The sequence below is a fragment of the Bos grunniens genome, chromosome 8, assembly GCF_055505025.1.
Source record: "Bos grunniens cultivar Pamir isolate PY7600 chromosome 8, Bosgru_T2T1.0, whole genome shotgun sequence".
Taxonomy (NCBI): Eukaryota; Metazoa; Chordata; class Mammalia; order Artiodactyla; family Bovidae; genus Bos; species Bos grunniens.
The window spans coordinates 18,010,889-18,029,138 of record NC_141172.1 but is presented as its reverse complement, the minus strand read 5'-3'; the positions used below and the strand labels follow the sequence as shown (position 1 = coordinate 18,029,138).

General features: G+C 35.7%; 1 long non-coding RNA gene across 12 annotated transcripts in view; it reads left to right on the top strand.

Moving 5' to 3' along the window:
* LOC147366712 (uncharacterized) overlaps positions 1-18,250 on the top strand; it is a 409,970-nt gene that overhangs the window by 328,909 nt on the left and 62,811 nt on the right. For 4 of the 12 annotated variants that reach the window (XR_015169000.1, XR_015169001.1, XR_015168997.1 and 1 more), the window contains one exon: positions 2,208-5,626. The exons of 2 other annotated variants lie outside the window; for them this stretch is intronic. This is a non-coding gene — a long non-coding RNA (uncharacterized LOC147366712). Of the gene's footprint in view, positions 1-2,207; positions 5,628-18,250 lie in introns of those variants that run through there. 6 more of the 12 variants (XR_015168982.1, XR_015168981.1, XR_015168987.1 and 3 more) reach the window with 4 other exon arrangements.

Genomic DNA, 18,250 nt, shown 5'->3' with positions numbered 1-18,250 from the left:
CACAGAGAGTCAAACACAAGTAAGCGACTGAACTGAGCTATGAGATGATTCCCCAGGTTTAGGTACTAGGATGGCCTGAGTTTTCTTGAATTAAAATATGCAGTCACACACTCAAAACATCTATGTATTCTCCTTTAGCCATAAAATATAATTGGTATATTTAGCCAAGTGAATGGTCATGGGTCCTTTTGGGAAAGGAATAGGGCAGTCCCTATCATGTACACCTTCTGAAGTTTTGCAAGGCTGTTCCTTCCTTGGACTGTCTTTTCCTCAGTCAATAGTTTCTAGCTAGGAGCTGGAAAAGAGTCAAGGACTGTGTTTATATTGAGACTGGTGCCTTACTTTCTTGACTGTCTGTCCTTGATTTCTTTTGATTGTATAGAATGAACAGTACCCTGTTGGCTGTCCATCTCTCTTGTCCCTAAGGATGTTGATTTCTTATAATTATCCCCATAGATAGGTCAGATTCCCATGGATATCATTCAAAACTTGCAGCTCCTTTGTAATATTTGAGTCTACCTTGATTCTAAGAGCTTAGTGACACTGTCTGACCTATATTTTCTGGATTCTACTGTCTCCCTCTGTCAGTGAGCCAAAATTTTCACATTCAAGTTTATTTTATTCTTTTATGAATTTTGTTCAACCAAATCCTTTAACCTCTCTTACATGACATATTTCTCTTCAGCAAAATATGAATAAAATGAATTGCTTTTTTTCCAATCTCATACTCTTATTTCCAGGGTAAAATGAAAAAACTAAAATGTGTGACTATATAAAACTGTAGTTCTAAACAAATGTAACATCGTATTTTTGTTTTCTCATTACAAAAGCATGCAATCTTTGTCATAATAGTAGCATCTTAAGGTCTTAAAGTGTTGGAAAACCATTATATCATCTATCATAACTAGATTTTTGCAAGAGTTAATAGTTATAAACTTGGATCCATTAAGAAAAAAAAAAAAAAAAAGATTTTTCCTTTTAGCCACAGGTAAAGAATATAATCCTCTTAACACTGTGGGTCCGGATACCTAACCTATGAGGAGGAATCAAGGAACAAGATAGGACCCAAAGTTGCAGATGGAAAAGACAGTTTGAAAGAGCATTTCTGGGACTTGAGCAATGGCTACTTTGCTTAAGGTTCCATGTTAAGAGAGGAGCATACTCCATGTCTAGGTCTAGAGTAGAGTGTACTTTTGTATTTTTTGAACCAGGTCTAAATGAAAAGCACTTCTCTCTTCCTTTGCCTTAACTATTGCAGATATTCTCCTGTAGGGTAGGACCTAATTTGGCAATTAAGTTGCTGCCCTTTAACTTTTGATTATTTTTAATTAGTGGTTTAATCATCATAGGAACCAATAATTAATATCCCATATACCATAAGAAAAGTTTTACTGAAGCAAAGTTACATTTTCCAAAGCAAAATCTTCAACCTCATCATGATAAATCTTTAAAAAGACAGAGAGTTTAATAATGAGAATACTTTTTGGGGATTCCTATTAGTATTATTCTTTCCATAAAGCACGGTATTTTTGTTTTTGCATTTTAAATTATTAAATATTTCAATCTTTAAGCAAAATTTCAGAGAATTATATAATGGATAATTAAATATACCAACATACATAAACACATCACTGAGATTTAAAAGATTTTAAATTTTTACCCTATTTCCTACTGTAGTATTTAATTTTTTGGTCTTGTTATATCTTTAATTTTAGTAAATGTTAATTAATTGATAATATGCAATTTATATAGTTCAAAATTTTAATATTTTCTGATATAGGCTTGACTTCTAACTATAAGGAATATTTTGACCATCTCAATTTATTGACACATATGAATAAATCTTTATAGTGTCTATGTCTAGGAGTCTTTCCGTATGAAATGTGAACCTCTTTTATCTCCTCAAAGCTATAATTATAGCTTGAGTTGAGACTTCACCTTTATGGAGTTAAAAATTGAATTATATTGCAGCCTTCTAAAATGTGAAATGTGTATCTGGAAAGCTGACAATAAATCTTTATCACAGTTTTTTAAAAATAAGTGATTTATCTCATATTATGTTCTTGATCCTAGTCTGTTAATGATTTATTTGAGAGTTATTGAGAATCTGGCAGGAAATATCAAAATAAATGAATGGAAAAGCTGTATTAACCAACCCATTAAGACAATTAAAATAACAGCATATGGATGAATTTTTCTTTTTTCAGTTTGCATACTTATCAACATTAGAAGAGCTATTGGATAAAACTGAATATTAAATCTGGAGGTGTGAACCATCTGACAACTTGAAAATGAAACCGTGAAATTTGGGATCAAGCTATTGAAAATGGGAAACAAACAGAAATATGAATTTTTATTAAAATAATAATATGCAAGAAATTATGATTTTGGGAAGCAAAGAACTAAGAGCTATACTTTAATAATGAGAAGTTATCTGAGCTTCTTTAATATGCTTACTGCATAGTCAGTCAAATGTGCCATTTCTCTAGGTAGCTAGGTTTATTTTCCCCACTGTTTCATATTGAAAATCTACAGTAAAGCCAACTTTTTCCTATTTCCATCTCTTTTAAAAATAATGATTTAAATATAAAATAGTGGCAACATATTATGTACTTATGTATACATGTAATATACTGAATGACAGAGTATAACAGTTGGTGGGGGAATGGAAATATATTACTGTAAGTTCCTCATACTATATGTGAAGTGGAATAATACTGCTTAAAGATAATGATAAGTAAAAATGTATCCCAACAATTAAAAACAGAACAGATAGAGGGAGTTCCCCAGAGGTCTAGTGATTAGGATTCCGTGCTTTCACTGCTGTGACTGGGTTCAGTCCCTGGTCAAGGAACATTCTGGTGGCGAGGCCAAAATTAAAAAAAAAAAAAAAAAAATAGAGCAAAAGCAGTAAAAAGCAAAGAGTTATATCTAATTAGCCAACAAAGAAGATATGATGGAATCATAAAAATAATCAGAGGGAACACAGAAATAAATGCGACAAATATACAACAGTAAGATAATAGACATAAACCAAAGCATATCAATCGTATGAAATGTAAAAGTAAATTAGAGTGAAAGCCAGATTTTGTGAGTAGATAAAAAGTGGGACAACTATATGGTGTCTGTAAGAAATACTCTTTAAATGAAGACTCAAATGGATTAAAAAGTAAAGTGATGGAAAAGGATACACAGTGTTAATAGTCATTAAAGAAACTGGAACACTATAAAAGGTACATTTAAAAAAATTGTATTAATGATATTTGCTGTATAATATTGTGCTGGTTTCTGCCATATATCAACATGAATCAGCCACTGGTATACATATGTCCCCCCCTTCTTGAACCTCCCTCCCACCTCCTTCCCATCCCATAAATCTAGGTTGTCACAGAGCACTGAGTTGAGTTCTCTGTGTAACCCAGCAAATTCCCACTCTCTATTTTACATATGGTAATGTATCTTTCCATGCTATTCTTTCAATTCGTCCCACCCTCTTCCTCCCAAACTGTGTCCACAAATCTGTTCTCTACACCTGCGTCTCCACTGCTGCCCTGCAAATAGGTTCCTCAATACCATCTTCCTAGATTCCATACACATGCATTAATATATAATATTTGTCTTTCCCTTTCTGACGTATTGCTTCCCTGGTGGCTCAGACAGTAAAGCGTCTGCCTGCAATGCAGGAGACCCAGGTTCAATCACTGGGTCGGGAAGATCTCCTGGAGAAGGAAATGGCAACCCACTCCAGTATTCTTGGCCTGGAAAATCCCATGGATGGAGGAACCTGGTAGGCTACAGTCCATGGGGTCACAAAGAGTCAGACACGACTGAACAACTTCACTTTCTTTCTGACTTCCTTCGCTCTGTACAATAGGCTCTAGGTTCATCCACCTCGTTAGCACTGTCTCAAATGCATTCTTTTTTTAAAGCTGAGTAACACTGCATTGTATACGTGTACCACAATTTCTGTGTCCATTCATCTGTCAGTGGACATTCAGGCTGCTTCCATGTCCTAGCGATTGTGAAAAAGGGCTGCGACAAACATTGGAACATTGAGGGTATATGCGTCTCTTTCAGTTATGGTTTTATCAGGGAGTATGCCCAGTAGTGGGATTGCTGGGTCTTATGGTAATTCTGTTCCTAGTTTTTTAAGGGATTGCCATACTGTTCTCCATAGTGCTTGTATCAATTTACATTCCCACCAATAGTACAAGAGGATTCCCTTTTCTCCACATCCTCTCCAGCATTTATTGTTGATAGATTTTTTTAATGATGGCCATTCTGACCAGTGTGAGGTGATATCTCATTTTAGTTTTAATTTGTATTTCTCTAATAATGAGCAATATTGATCATATTTTCATGTATTTGTTGGCCATCTCTGTGTGTTCTTTGGAGAAATGTCTGTTTAGGTCTTCTATTAATTCATATGTAGCTCCAGAACCATGAATAAATAGAAATCCAGAAAGAAGCAAGTAAATGGATACAGAACAATACCAGAAAATAATATATCATAATGTAGTCTTAAGGAAGGTGTACTCTGCAGTATTCTCCAATTTAAACTATAGCAAACTACTACCCTAACATGATATTTTAGTCCAGTTATCTTTTGCTTTGAGGACATGGAACAAATGAGGTGGAGCAGCATTCTATAGATGCCTGAGTATTGCTTTCTGCAGTAGTAGAATTTTTAGGATATGGGTGGAGTTTTGTGGAGTTAAGTGCAGGATCCACAGTGACACTGGTACTCAGGTGTTCTTAAAGAAATTTGTTTTATATTTCTAGTATCTAGGGTATGCTAATGGTTCCTTCATTGACTCGTTTATTTTTAGAACCCTGTTTCCAACCATTTGGAAGATTTTCCTGTGACCTTTATCCAACTGAGTTTGTTAATTCCACTGTGGCCAAAGAACATACTTGATGTGACTTGAATCCTTTTGAATTTAGTGATTCTTGTTTTATAGTCCGTAGTATGTTTTGCTTTGGTAGATATTTCGTGTACTCTTGAAAAGAATGTGTATTCTGTTACATATGACTGAAGTGTTCTATAAATGTTGAATTAGGTCAAGTTACTTGCTAGTGTTTTTCATTCTTACTGATGTGTTCTAGTCTCTTACTGATTTTGTATGTTTTCTCTATTACTAAGAGCAATTTTCAACTAAAACTGTGAATTTGTCTACTTTCCCTCAAAATTTTTAAAGTTTTTGACTCTTGTACTTGAAGTTCTGCTATTTGGTTCAATAAGTTTCTAATTATGTCTAATTGATGAAATAACTTTACTGTCACTATTTAATAGCCTTATTTATTCTCAGTATATTCTTTGTTTCAAGCATTTTTCACCAAATGTGTTTTCATATTCATGGTATTAGCACAGTGTTTCAAATTTATAGATAAAGTAGATATCATTGAGTTATTTTTACTTGGAAAATAAAATAGAAATAACAAAATAATTGCTATAAAAGGTATGAGCTCAAAATATACATTAATTTGTAGGTAATAATTTGTGAAAGAAATTATACATAAAATAAGGAGTAATTTCTCTTCAACTAAATTAGACCAAAGACAAAAGTCTTTTAACCGTGATGCGGCAGAAATAAAAATCATGCTAAAAAATGTTCTTATCCCACACTTGAATAAACAGGAAAAAAAGACATCAAACTTAATGAATATTTTATTGGTTTTACACTTGTTTTTTTAAAGTACAGATTTAGACTAATATGAGCAATGAAAAATGTTTTCAGTTTTAAGCACTGATTTTAAAACATTATTAAGGAAAAGTCTATGAAAGTGGAGGTAACAAAGTTGATGAAGAAAAAAGTATGTAAGACAGAACTTTGCCCAAAAAGTCATGAGTTTTATGTGTAATATAGAGCACTAAATTTTTACCAAGAGATGTAATGGTTTCAATTATGGTGATAGCAATTGCATCCTACAGACAAGTGGAAGATAATATTCAGTAATTCCTAGATTTCCCTAAAGATGACATTTCTTGATGAAACTTATATAGAATTTGACCTTACAACCACTGTTGGGTACTCTACAGGAATTCTAAATGAATACTGGCAAAGCAATTAGATGTATATTGGGTTTTATGAAATATAATAGAAGAATTAAGGTGAACAACAGCAAATTCTCAGAAGAAGCCAATCATGTTTTTGACAGAAAAGCAGCATTTTTAAGTGGCATTATTCATTCTTATTTGGCATGAATGTTGCTTATAATTAATGTTATGAGTAAAATCTCATAACAGTTAAAAAATTGGTTTACTGTTCTACTTTTGAAGTATTAAATGATTGCATGCATATACATTTTAGAGATTTGTTAAATTTAAACCTAATTGTATATGAATGTAAAATATGACATTTCATTCATATAAGAAAATCATAACAAGGAAGCAAAAGTGTATAATTGAGAAGAACATTTAATTAAATATATTAAAATACTTCTATCATATAATATAATCCTGTTTTTTGTCACTATAGATTGCAGATATAGTTTAAATTGAATAGACCTTTTAAACAAACTGAGCAATATCATGCTATTTTTCAGTTTTCTTTATATAACCTTTCAGCATTGAAAAATGGGAGAGAAAATTAAAATTAAGAAATACTGTTTGCACATGGCAAAACTTTCTTCAAGGGTGAGTAAACCATAATATAATTGATAGTGATTTTATGCTGATAACAGTAAAATATTTTATGAAGATAATTTATCATATAATTTTATATAATGCTTGAACATTATATGTAAAATTCTTGACTTTAATCTTAAATTGTTTTAAATTTTTAATGTGTCGAGCTGCTACTGACTCTGATGGGTAAATTTTCTTTAAAATGAAATTAACTAAGAGATAGATTCATACTATCTATCTCTTTAACTCTCTATCTCGATAACTGCTCATTTTATCTAATTAGGTAAAGAATTTGTCAAACTATATGAAAATCTTTATTATAATATTAGTCACTTTGCTAAAATGCAAACATTTTTGTATAGTACACATATGACTTATATAAGTACAAATACTTCATTTTTTGCTGTTCTTAGGCAATTGATTTGTGTCATCAATTTTTATCTTTGAAATTATTTCCTGAGTTAAAATTTCAGAAAAAAATGCACTTGAACACCAGACATGGTATGCTTTAATCTGCTTAATGGAACTTAGCACTAAAGTTCTTAGATCAAAGTAGGTCTTAAATGAAGGTAGGTTTTGGAGTTTATAGAAATTAGAAATTATCTACTCTTCCATTTAAAATATAAATTTAAGTGAAAGGATTCTGTTTCCCATATAACGAAAGACCTCAGCCTTTTCCAGATAAATCCTGTACTCAAGGAATAGTGTCCTTTTCTGCTTTGTTAGTTATCCCTCCTCCATTTTTTATACTTATCTTTCTACCACCTTGCACTCATCTCACTTTGTTTTACTATATCCAGCTAATTACTTAGTTTCATAATTCTGCTAACTTGCATTAAGATGTTCCTTTAAAATTGTACATTTGCTTGAATATACATTTACTCTTGTATTTAAGATTTCAAGGTAATAACTTTTATGGAAACCCAACTGGGCTATCCAGCCACTCTGTGTGATATTTGCATTTTATTTTAGAGATATGCATAATACTCCCTTCAGAAGGTGGAATCTATACTCCCACATGAGCAGAGACTACTCAATTTTTAATAACTTCCTTAGAATTTTGCTTTTTACTGCAATACTTTCAAAGATTACAGTATACTTTAGGAATAAGAAAATATTAGTGCTTTTACCAATAAGTGTTAAACTATCATTACATTCCTTTGTCAGTCTTCCATACTTTAATTTCTGTATTTAAACAAAGGTAAGCTTCTGAAGGGAGAAGGCAATGGCACCCCACTCTAGTACTCTTGCCTGGAAAATCCCGTGGATGGAGGAGCTTGGTGGGCTGCAGTCCATGGGGTCGCCAAGAGTTGGACATGACTGAGCGACTTCACTCTCACTTTTCACTTTCATGCACTGGAGAAGGAAATGGAAACCTACTCCAGTATTCTTGCCTGGAGAATCCCAGGGACGGGGGAGCCTGGTGGGCTGCCGTGTATGGCGTCGCACAGAGTCGGTAACGACTGAAGCGACTTAGCAGCAGCAGCAAGCTTCTGAAGGGCTCAGTTGAAAAGACTCTTCCTGAGAATGTAGGAGATGGCAAATGATGCTCTTTGATTCTTGGGTTGGAAAAATCCCCTGAAGGAGGAAATGGCAACCCAATCCAGTATTCTTGCCTGGAGAATCCTATGGACAGAGGAGCTTAATGGGCTATAGTCTCTAGGATCACAGAGAGTCAGACATGACTGAAGCAACTTAGCACACACTCACACAAATTTCTAAAACTACATGGAAGGCAAGATATCTAAACCTGGGTTTTCTCATTTATGTTATAAATGAGAATAATAACACCTACATTGCAGTTTCTGTGGTGAGGAGTAAATGGAATTCCAGCTCCTGTCATGTATTAGAGTTCCTGACTTAGAACAAATATTCGATACATTTTAGTTGTTATTATCAGACTGACTCTAAGCACAGACAATGATCTATATTGTCTGTTAAACTGGCTATTTGGAGATTGATCACCAATTTATATGTCAAATCCCCTTGCAAATAAATAGGTCATTACAGTGAATTGTGCCAAAAAAGCAGTTGGTTGAATGTGAAACTTAACAAATACTACCATTGATAAATTGTTTGGCTCTTTAAATGAATTAAAAGTAGACTCTAGCCATTTTAGTTACTTTAGTCTCTATAACCCACATGCAATTGCTTCCTTGGTGACTCAGATGGTAGAAATCTGCCTGCAGTGTGAGAGACCAGGGTTCAATCCCTGAGTTGTGAAGATCCCCTGGAGAAGGGAATGGCTACCTACTCTAGTATTCTTAACTAGAGAATTCCATGACCAGAGAAGCCTGGTGGCCTGTAGCCCACGGGGTCAGAAAGATTCGGGCGTGACTGAGTGACCAACACTTTCACTTTTGTTCATCCACGTGCATTTATAAAGTGAATAACACAGAAAACAAACGTCTGACTTTAAAATACTATAGCTCAAATATTGCTCATTGTTTACAAATTTTTAATTTATCACTTTCATGCTTTTAAAAAATTTTTATGTCAATCTCATTTTAACTTATTTTTCTGGTGGGTGATTTTTCATTTGTCCCATTTTTGAGCCAAATCTTTCAAGGCTGCATCATGTGAAATTCTTAATTATTTCTTGGGTAACATTTTATTATTCCACTTACACAAGCATATTAGAATTTCATAAAAGTCTACACATATGGTGTTTATGGAAAGCTTTTATTGGGATCTTGGGATTTCATGAAAATTGTTTTTTAATTTATTTTGAAAATTAACAAATATACACAAAGTAAAGGGAATAAAATAATAAACTTTTGTATTCAACACACAGCTATAATAGGCAATTGTCATTTTATTGTTTTTTTTTCAAGGAATACATTTTAAAAATTATATATCACATAAATATAAATTTATATTTATACTATAGTATAGTATCAGGTGAGATACTAAGAAAATTCTCATTAGTGTATCATTCTCATTTCTATTAAGAGTTCTCTAAAAATGAATTGCATAGTGTTGTGATGAGCTGACCATTGAAGCAAAATAACACAAACTAATGTTTATCCTATGGCCTTGTCTAACTGTGAATTTTATAGTGCTACTCATACACAAGGAGATCCAACCAGTCCATTCTGGAAGAGATCAGCCCTGGGATTTCTTTGGAAGGAATGATGCTAAAGCTGAAACTCCAATACTTTGGCCACCTCATGCGAAGAGTTGACTCATTGGAAAAGACTCTGATGCTGGGAGGGATTGGGGGCAGGAGGAGAAGGGGACGACAGAGGATGAGATGGCTGGATGGCAACACCGACTTGATGGACGTGAGTTTGAGTGAACTCGGGGAGTTGGTGATGGACAGGGCGGCCTGGCGTTCTGCGATTCATGGGGTCGCAAAGAGTCAGACACGACTGAGCGACTGAACTGAACTGAACTGGACTCATACACAATAACACAGTTCTCATTCTCTTTCAATTTTCATATCTGATCAGATATCAATAGAATTATCTCTCAGATGTGGTTTCTCATATCCATTTGAGTGTCATCTTATAATAAATAGGTATGGATTAAGGTATGGGTTAAATTTGGCATAGTTCTTCCTGGTGGCTTTCCAACAGTTGATTTGATTTGATTACTACAAACAAATAGTTAATGTTCATGTATGTTAATCAACTTAGATAACTGGCACTGACCCTTGCTAATATTGGACTTCTCAGGTGGCACTAGGGGTAAAGAACATGCCTGCCAGTGCAGGAGATATAAGATATGAGGATTCAACCCCTGAGTCAGGAATATAACCTGAAGGAGGGCATGGCAACCCACTCCAGTATTCTTGCTTGAAGAATCCCATGGACAGAGGAGCCTTGCAGGTTATAATGCATAGGGTTGCAAAGAGTTGGATAAGACTGAAGTGACAGCACACATGCACTTGCTAATTTTGGTCCATCATAACAGTAAATAGCAGTCCAATTTCCACAGGAAACCATGCCTTTTCCCTTCTAGCTCATGTCTGGAACTAAAAGTTTTTAATCTTGGGTCCATATAATTTCTCGTAGTAATCTTGATGTCTAATGACAATAACACATAAATTCATTTGATTTTCTAAGAAAAGAATCCATATGAAAAGTCAGAGCAATTATCACTCCATAAACAACTTCAAAGTAAATGAAACTACAGGAAACTAGGGGAAGTGAAACTGTTTAAAACCATATATATGTGAAGTTTTTCCCCCAAGATTGGAAATAAGTCAAAAGTATTCTTCTCACTACTCCTTCACTAGAAGTTTTAGTCTGTGCAATGAGGAAAGGAAAAAGCAATTTAAAAGGAATACATATTGTTTGTTCTCAGACACAAAATATCTGTAGAAAATCCCAAGGAAGCTAAAGCCAAATATGTACTTTACAAGAGTACAAAAGAATGGCATATTCACAAAAGAAAATGTATAATGTCATAAGCTATCAGAAAATGGACATTAAAACCACAGTAAGATACTACTGCACACCTTCTAAAAGGGATAAAATAAAAAATATTGAGCATGCTAAGGACTGATTAGAGTATGGAGTATAGGCAACTCTTTTGTTTATGAGAAAGCAGAATGCTTCTGTTGCACAATGAAAGTGGAAATCTCTCAGTCGTGTCTGACTCTTTGCAACCCCATGGCCTATACAGTCCAGGAATTCTCCAGGCCAGAATGTTGGAATGGATAGCTTTTCCCTTCTCCAGGGAATCTTCGCAACCCAGGGATCAAACCCAGGTCTCCCACATTGCAGGCAGATTCTTTACCAGCTGAGCCACAGTGGAAGCCCAAGAATACTGGAGTGGGGGGCCTACCCTTCTCTAGCAGATTTTCCCAACACAGGAATCGAACCAGAGTCTCCTGCATTGCAGGCGGATTCTTTCCCAACTGAGCTATGATACAGTAGTTTCTCACAACTACTCAACGATCCAATAATCTTAATCCTGTGTGTTTATCCAAGAGACATGAAAACTGATTACACTAAAACTTATACATTGATGGTGGTGACAGATCTATACAAAATTGCCCAATAGGAACTTAATTCGCCTTCAGTTCACTGTCAATAGATGAGTGGATAAACTGTGGTACACCCATACAGTAAAAGGAACAAACTATTGATAAACGCATTACCATTTAGATGGATCTCAAGGTCTTTCTTTAGAGTGATAACCACCAGTGTCAAAAGTTTATATACTTCATGGTTCCATGCTCAGTTCAGTTCAGTCACTAAGTCATGTCTGACTCTTTGCAACCCAATGAACCACAGCACACCAGGCCTCCCTGTCCATTACCAACTCCCAGAGTTTACTCAAACTCATGTCCATCGAGTCAGTGATGCCATCCCGCCATCTCATCCTCTGTTGTCCCCTTCTCCTCCCACATTCATTATTTATTGTTGATGAAAATTGATATTTGAAATAAGTGAAAAGACTATGTAGCTATTATGAAATTTTAACTTGGAACTAATTTTAATGCCTTATATTTATAAATGTTCAGAACCTTAAATAAAAGGGAATGTTTGTATTCCTAGAAAGATTTTTCAAAAATAAATTCCTAATGAAAATTTTATAGGTACAAAAAAAGGATCTTATTTCTGATTAGGTGTAAGGTATCTTTATTGCCAGTATTCCTACTTATTTAATTTATATTTTAGAAAGTAAAATTACTTCATTTTCTTTTTTAAAGAGTTCAGTTCAGTCACTCAGTCGTGTCCAACTCTTTGCGACCCCATGAATCGCAGCACGCCAGGCCTCCCTGTCCATCACCAACTCCCAGAGTTCACTCAGACTCACGTCCATCGAGTCAGTGATGCCATCCAGCCATCTCAACCTCTGTTGTCCACTTCTCCTCCTGCCCCCAATCCCTCCCAGCATCAGAGTCCTTTCCAATGAGTCAACTCTTTGCATGAGGTGGCGAAAGTACTGGAGTTTCAGCTTTAGCATCATTCCTTCCAAAGAAATCCCAGGGCTGATCTCCTTCAGAATGGACCGGTTGGATCTCCTTGCAGTCCAAGGGACTCTCAAGAGTCTTCTCCAAAACCACAGTTCAAAAGCATCAGTCCTTCGGTGCTCAGCCTTCTTCACAGTCCAACTCTCACATCCATACATGACCACTGGAAAAGCCATAGCCTTGACTCAGGTCAGATTAGATCAGTCACTCAGTTGTGTCCGACTCTTTGCGACCCCATGAATCGCAGCACGCCAGGCCTCCTTGTCCATCACCAACTCCCAGAGTTCACTCAGACTCACGTCCATCGAGTCAGTGACACCATCCAGCCATCTCATCCTCTGTCGTCCCCTTCTCCTCCTGCCCCCAATCCCTCCCAGCATCAGAGTCTTTTCCAATGAGTCAACTTTTCGCATGAGGTGGCCAAAGTATTGGAGTTTCAGCTTTAGCATCATTCCTTCCAAAGAAATCCCAGGCCTGATCTCCTTCAGAATGGACTGCTTGGATCTCCTTGCAGTCCAAGGGACTCTCAAGAGTCTTCTCCAACACCACAGTTCAAAAGCATCAATTCTTTGGCGCTCAGCCTTCTTCACAGTCCAACTCTCACATCCATACATGACCACAGGAAAAACCATAGCTTTGACTAGACAAACCTTTGTTGGCAAAGTATAGCCTTGACTAGACGGACCTTTGTTGGCAAAGTAATGTCTCTGCTTTTCAATATGCTATCTAGGTTGGTCATAACTTTCCTTCCAAGGAGTAAGCGTCTTTTAATTTCATAGCTGCAATCATCATCTGCAGTGGTTTTGGAGCCCAAAAAAATAAAGTCTGACACTGTTTCCATTGTTTCCCCATCTATCTGCCATGAAGTGATGAAAGCAGATGCCATGATCTTTGTTTTCTGAATGTTGAGCTTTAAGCCAACTTTTTCACTCTCCTCTTTCGCTTTCATCAAGAGGCTTTTTAGTTCCTTTTCACTTTCTGCCATAAGGGTGGTGTCATCTGCATATCTGAGGTTATTGAGATTTCTCCCGGCAGTCTTGATTCCAGCTTGTGCTTCTTCTAGCCCAGCGTTTCTCATGATGTACTCTGCATAGAAGTTAAATAAGCAGGGTGGCAATATACATCCTTTTATATACAGTACTCCTTTTCCTATTTGGACCCAGTCTGTTGTTCCATGTCCAATTCTAACTGTTGCTTCCTGATCTGCATACAGATTTCTCAAGAGGCAAGTCAGGTGGTCTGGTATTCCCATCTCTTTCAGAATTTTCCACAGTCTATTGTGATCCACATAGTCAAAGGCTTTGGCATAGTCAATAAAGCAGAAATAGATGTTTTTCTGGAACTCTCTTGCTTTTTCGATGATCCAGCGGATGTTGGCAATTTGATCTCTGGTTCCTCTGCCTTTTCTAAAACCAGCTTGAACATCAGGAAGTTCACGGTTCATGTATTGCTGAAGCCTGGCTTGGAGAATTTTGAGCATTACTTTACTAGCACGTGAGATGAGTGCAATTGTGCGGTAGTGTGAGCATTCTTTGGCATTGCCTTTCTTTAGGATTGGAATGAAAACTGACCTTTTCCAGTCCTGTGGCCACTGCTGAGTTTTCCAAATTTGCTGGCATATTGAGTGCAGCCCTTTCACAGCATCATCTTTCAGGACTTGAAGTAGCTCAACTGGAATTCCATCACCTCCACTAGCTTTGTTCGTAGTGATGCTTTCTAAGAATCACCTCAGATATTAATAAATAAATTTATGGACTGAGTCTTAAATCTTAAATATTTTGAATCAGAATATTTGGTGGTGATGAGATAGAATCAGCATTTTTAACAAGCAGACATTTCTAGTTATAAGATAAATATATACATATATATGTATACACAAACACGTATATATGTAGACAAATAAAATGATGATAAAATGAATTGAGTAAATTCATTGTTAAATTTTCTTGTTAAAGAAATTGATCTTTTATTCTTGAGGAAAATATACAATTATCTTAGTAAGTAAGAAATGTTTAATTAAGATACCCTTTCACAAATGTAACTAATATATATTTACAGCATTTTGTTTTCACAAACTTCTGTAAGGTGGAGCTATAGAAGTTTGTGAAAAAAACTTCCCATGTCGCACTAGTGGTAAAGAACCCACCTGCCAATGCAGGAGATATAAGAGAGTCAGGTGTGATCTCTGAGTTGGAAAGGATCCCTTGGAGAAGGAAAGGGCAACCCACTCCAGTATTCTTGTCTGGAGAATCCCATGGACAGAGGAGTCTGGCCAGCTGTGGTCCATGGGGTCACAAAGAGTCGGCCACAACTGAAGCGACTTAGCACACAGCACACTGTAAGGTAGGTCCAAGCGCCAATTAAGGTCAGAGAAATAACTATCATCTTCAATACTACAGACCTAGATTGTAGTAATGGGATCAAGATCTGAATTTCTGTCCTTAAATCTGAATCCTGTGATTTATTCCATCAGGTGATTCTCCTAAGCTTCCCTCTCTCTGGTCACCATGTCTAAGCATCTTCTTTACTTCTTCCCTATAATCTGCTTTTACTTGTCTTCGTGCAAATCATTTGCCCTGTCAGAACCCCGCTGTCTTCTTTTCAGTCTTCAGATATACTATCTGTAATCAATATCATTGTCCATTTTATTGTTTCTGGTAACCAACCACCTGAGTTCAGAGTAGATGTTAAAGAGAAACAGAGCTATGAAAGATCTCAAATATCCTTTTTTACCAACCATTTATTTCCCAGCTGCCGAATTTATAGAAATTTGATTTCTGTGACTTTAATCATCATTTAAGTTACAATCATGGTTAAAACTTAGGCTTTATCATTATTGAAAGTTCAGTGATCATTGTTTTCTTTCCCCACAATACATGATAAAGTCTTTGAATGAAAAACTATAATCAGTCTTTTATATTATTTTTTATAATAGCTATAATCAGTCTTTTATATTATTTTTTTATAATAGCTAGAATAATGACTGTTTTATAGGACATGAAAATAATTATTGGGAGATGCCTAGGTTTTTACAAAATGTCCATCCCTAAAAGATTTCTTATTCCATTCCTTCTTATCTTAAGCAATATTTCTGTTGTGGTTTCTTGTTACTCAGCAGTCACATCCCATTCTCTTTAATTCTTGATTCTGGTTCTGGCTTCAGTTAATTTCGTAACCTGCCTAGACTTCCTGGTTTACCTATTCAACATTTTTAACCTGGACTACCTTATTTACTCCTTGACTTGCCATCATTCTTTCAACAACCATAACCATAAGAATCATAAGGAAAGTCGCATAATTAAAACTTAATTGAAACAATTCAATTATAACAAACTGGAATGATTTTAAAAGACCATTTGAAGAGATTTTTGAACATCTGATGTTAAAATATAAGGCTTGATTTGATAGGCTTTGGATGTGTATGTTTGGGAAATTGATACATATTAGTAAAAGATATTGTGATTTTTAGTTTATTGGGAATTTGTAAAAATCCTATAATGTTAAGTCTTTGTATTTAGCAGCAATTTTACTCTATGGAGAAACAGCCTATATATGCTAGAGGAAGCATAAAGTTGGTCATATTGACAAGTGTTTTAGCCAATCTGCCTCAATATCTGGAGGACAATAAAGATGATTCTGGTGTATAGTTCCTTCCTAGACTATGTTTTTCAAATTTAAGATGAGAGATCAACGCAGGGAAAGTGTGTAACCCATGTCCGCTGAAATTGTCTCCATGAAAATAAAAGGATACAGAGAACAGGAGTTAGCATTTAAAGCACTCGACAATCAACACATGCAGTTTTTCATGCATTATCAAAATGATTAGACTTTGAATAGCAGTTCTTCAGGTTTCCAGTCTCTAAATTCCTTCCTTCACTGCTCAGGAGGCTTAGTGATGCTGGGATATTAGCTAGTTTTAGATTTGGAAATAGAAATAAAGACAAACACTTATGGCCCTTGGGCTGCTGCCTATGCAGCATTTAAGGCCCAGGCTCACTGGCTTGCTCTGCATTTTCGCTCTGTTCTCTATACATCTTCAGGCCCAGTCACTTAAAGTAAATGGGCCACAGCATCTAAGAGAATGCTTATAGCTCTTATATCCCTCTACACTACCCAACACTGGGAAAATCAAAATTTGGCCCCAAAAATAGAGACTACTATCCCTACCATTAAAATGAAATTGGATTAGCCACTTCTCTATGGGCCAGCATCTTCCATATGTCCAGTTTTGTATTCATATTTCTATCTAGAATGTTTGGAGGGAGAAAGATGCCACTTTTCCATGGCTTCGGGGTGGCACTACTGCTGGTTTTCCTGCTTCTCTCTCTCCTAGTACACTAATGTTACTCATATCACTACTAATTTTATGCCCATGCTCCTGTCTGATGTTACAGTAATGAGTTTTCTACTCTTCAGGGGTCATGAGATCACTGACTGTGCACCACCTCCTTCACTGCGGGCCACAGTTCTTTTTGGTCCCAAAGAAAAGGAGACTGTTTCCCCGAGCGTTTTCTGCTATTCTACATAGTCTTAATACTGATGACATACTTTCAAACCACTTTCTCATAACCTTCCTAAATTATTTGCTTTTTAGTGGTTCCTTTTTTGAGAAAATTCCTCCTGATTTTTCACAGCTTAGGATATAGGGGAAGTTAGTGGAAACTTGTCTTATAACCAGAATTCTTTTGGATAACCATCCCAACCTCGGTATATGATTACCCTGCTTTGGTTCTTCTTTATCTCAGGGGAGGTTTTCTGTTTTAGTGACACCTTTCCCTACAATTGACTAATCTTTGTGGAATAGTATTTTACTCACCAGTTTAAATGAAGAGCATTGTCCTCAGTTTCCAGGAAATGTAAAACATCTACACTTTATTTCTTAAGGGATCAAGATGTCCAGATACAAAGAGGATTTCTTAGACTTCCCTTTTTCATTCCCCAAATGTTCATTTGGCTTGTCCTGTACTCCAGCCACGATAGCAGTGACATGGCTTTGAAAAACAAAGCAGACACACCCAAAACCGCTGTCTGTGCTTTTATTCTAGATGCTTGTGGAAGATTTTTCCATATTTCTCAGGCAGTTATTTAAACCATGCCCTATTAATCTTAAATAAAGGGAAAAAGGAAACAAAGTTGGAGACAGTAACCCAGAGGCATATGCTGGTAACAAATAGGTATATGATCTATGGAAGGTAACTCTAATGCTTTTGTGTGAGAGAGAAATTTTGGTTCTGATATAAAGTACATTTTTTTTTAACTGAAAAATTGTAATGTTTCACCAAAATTCATGAGAAATAATACTCGAGGCTGTCAGGACAAATTGTAGAGGGCTTAGAAATGGACAAAGGAGACTATAGGACATTCTGATTCTTTGAATGACTTTCTGTTGTCCACTTCATTTTAAACTATTTAAGAGTAGAGGGTAAATTGTGGAAAACTGAGGGCAATGCAAATGATTCTTGACCATAGCAAGGAAAATGAATTTTGTCCGGTACAGAATATTTATCTCTGTAAGTCAAATTCTCATTTAAACTAGTTTCAACAGCCTGTTAGTTTTCTTAGTTCACTGAAGAAAATCTTTGACTAGTTTCTTTTTATATTTGTACAAGAGTCATGATTTCACTTTTTCGTAGTTTGCTAGACTTATAAATGAAGTTTCATTCCTATGTGTATAGGCCCTTTAGACTGCTTTGAAA